Source organism: Delphinapterus leucas, chromosome 12, assembly GCF_059928025.1.
Source record: "Delphinapterus leucas isolate spDelLeu-1000000601 "Yukka" chromosome 12, BTC_Dleu_Yukka2, whole genome shotgun sequence".
NCBI classification, from domain to species: domain Eukaryota; kingdom Metazoa; phylum Chordata; class Mammalia; order Artiodactyla; family Monodontidae; genus Delphinapterus; species Delphinapterus leucas.
In genome coordinates this window covers 50,086,730-50,090,210 of record NC_143140.1, presented here as the reverse complement: position 1 = coordinate 50,090,210, position 3,481 = coordinate 50,086,730, and positions in this window count along the sequence as shown.

Here is a 3,481-nt window from a genome sequence, read left to right as displayed (position 1 = left end):
CTAGATTAATTGACCATAACTGCATGGGTTTATTTCTGGGCTCTCTGTCCTGTTCCATTGATCTATGTGTCTGTTTTTGTGCCAGTACCATACTGTTTTGATTAGTGTAGCTTTGTAGTATAATCTGAAGTCTGGGAGGCTGATTCATGCAGCTCTGTTCTTTCTGAAGATTGTTTTGGCTATTTGTAGTCTTTTGTGTTTCCATACAAATTTAGAAACTATTTGTTCTAGTTCTGTGAAAAATGCCATTGGTATTTTGATAGGGAGTGCAATGAATCTGTAGATTTCCTTGGTTAATATGGTCATTTTAACATTTGATTCTTTCAAACCAAGAACAGGGTATATTTTTCTATCTGTGTCTTCTTCAGTTTCTTTCACTGGTGTCTTATAATTGTCTGAGTACAGGTCTTTTACGTCCTTAGGTAGGTTTATTCCAAGGTATTTTATCCTTTTTGATGTGATGGTAAATGGGATTGTTTCCTTAATTTCTCTTTCTGATAGTTCATTGTTAATGTATAGAAATGCAACATATTTCTCTATATTAATTTTGTATCCTGAATTTATTGATGAACTCTAGTAGTATTCTGGTGGCATCTTTAGGATAGTCTATATATAATAACAAATTTCTGGGGTTTTTTGTTGTTTTTCAGACATAGTGTATACTGAAACCCTTTATTGCTAGATAAGTATATCAATACCCATAATCATTCCTTCACCTCTCACCCTCCTGTCCACTAACTTGTATGAGCTATACTTTGACTTTTGCATTGTCAATAGTGATGACATTTGGATTCTATTCTGCCATTATGACAAAGCTTCCATGCTTTATCTGAAAGTTGAGCCTAAAGTTGAAAGTGAAGTTTTCACATTATTTTAATTATGTGCACTGTGCCCCATGCATACTGCAGTAGTTTACTTCAATTACATTTCTACTCTGCCACTCAAGAAAGCATGCTCAAATGAATTCTCCTTAATGGCACACCAACAGCTGGTCAAATATGTCACTTACTTTAAATTTGGTCCATGGTTGTGGTAGGCAGAATTATATGATGACCCCCAAATCTCCACTTCCTAGTGTACAGACTTTGCATACTCCTCACAATGTGAATATGATGGATTTTAGTCCTATGATTTGATTATGTTATATGGCACAGTTGACTTTAAGGAAGGATGATTGTCTGCATGAGCCCTTTAAATTTGGGTATTAATTTCAGATACAGAGGAGTCAGAGAAAGAAGTCAGAGAGTCATTTTTCCTGTTGATTTGGAAAAATGTAAAGAGCTATGTTGTGAAATACCTATGAGGGGGATTATCCTCCAGGAGCTGAGAACGTTCCCTTGCTGACAGCTAGCAAGAAAACAGGGACCTCAATCCTACAGGCACAAGGAAACAAATCCAGCCAAAATCTTGAATGAGCTTAGAAGGGGATTCTTCCCCATGGCTGTCAGATAAGAACTTAGTCCTGCTAACACCTGATACATTGATTTCAGGCTTGTGTGAGACCCTGAGGAGAAAACCTAGTTACACTGTGCTAGTCTTCTGACCTATAGACTGTAAGATAGTAAATGGTGAGCTAATAAGTTGGTATTGTTTTAAGCAACTAAATTTGTGGGAATTTGTTACACAATAATAGAAAACATACAGCAAACATACAGCATTTACAGCTGTGTTTGGAGAGTCAAAAAATCTCTGAAGTCAGGATTTTTTCCTTTTTTTTTTTTGAGGTGGTTTTAAAACATATCCACAAACTTTGATACTCCTATAAAACATGGAGTTTAATTCCTCTCCACTTGAATACGAGCTGATGTTAGTGACTTGATTTTGTTGAGCAGAAAATTATATATATATATATATAAAAGTGACGTTGTGTTACTTCCCAGGCTAGGTTGAAAAAAGTGATGGGTGCCCAAAACTAGAAGCAACCAAGATACCTTTCAGTAGGATAATGGATAAACAAATTCTTCTAAGTTTATACTATAGAATATTATTCTGTGATCAAAAGAAACAAGCTGTCAATTCATACAACAAGATGGGTGAAATTTAAGTGCATATTTCTAAGTGACAGAAACCAGTCTTATAAGACTGCATGCTGTATGATTGCATTTATATGATGTTCTGGAGAAGGGAAGACTAAAGAGGTGGAAGACAGATCAGTGATGCCAGGATATGGAGAGGGGAGGGGTTGACCAGGAGTAGGTGAAGGACACAAGATTTTTTAGAGCTGAGAAACTATTCTATAGGACACCATTTGACAAAACTTCTATCAAAACCCATGGAACTTCACAACATGAAGAATAAACTTTAATATATGTAAATTTTTAAAAAATCAGGAAAGCTCAAGATCTCAGGATGGAATGCAGTTTGTGACAAAAGAATCTAACTATATTATAAATGTATGATGTAACCTCACTGAAGACAATGAAGAAAGAGAGGTGTTGTCCGACATAACTTTGGAAATGACTGGAAAATGTAAGGCTGAAGACAAAGGAACCGTATGAAAGCACTGCACTCTAGTTGGCAATAGTGTTTCTCATGGAAGTGCAGGTGAACAATTCTGAAGCCACTGTACATCTATACTGAATTAAACAATAAGTAAATAGATGGCAGATGGTGAAAATCAGGCTTATTCACCGTTAGAGTGGGAAGTTACAGATAAGCAATAGGTGAAAGCTAGAATGAACCAAAGGTACTTGGACTGTGGTTTAGATTAATATAAATACTGATGGATAATGTGAACACACAGAGATATGTATGTGTACATGCATTAGTGTACATAAATATATTTCCTCACTCTATCTGCTGAGAGGACCTAAAAAGTAATGATCACACCCACTGTCCAGATATTAGTTTACAACCCCAGTCTTCAATAAACTTAAGCAAGGTGTTTTTGAGAAATGGCTGAATCTAGGACCAAGGAAAGTAGGAAATATACAAGATGAGCTAGAGCATCTTGTAGTGTCAGAAGGGACATACTGCCAACTGAGAGAGCTGCTAATGGTTGAAGCTGAAACAATTTGAGCAGTAAGACAAATAATGAATAAGGGAGTATAACAAAGTATAAAATAAATATCCATGAATCCAGACTGATCTGATTAAAAATTGGATGAGAGAGAAGAGGTAAATCTTCCATACAGAAGAATTCCAAATAATGTATATAGGTACTGCTCCCTCAAAGAAGTGGAACATAACTCCTCATTCCTCAGGTATGGGCTGTGCTTTTTCACTTGCTTCCAAATAGGAGCTGGAGCCACAGAAAACATATAGCTGCCAGAGATGCTGCCTGAGGCAAGAAGGCTGAAGAAATACCCTAGCTTCTCCTTTTCTGCCATCCTCCAGTCTATTGCCAGTACCTTCTGTTGGGTGAATGCAAGAAAAGTCAGCTCAATCAGGAGGCTGGGATATGCAGTTTGTAAGATTCAGTCTCTGTGACACAGATCTTAGCAGAGAAAGGCAGGGCTGAGCAAGCCCAGGAACGGCATGA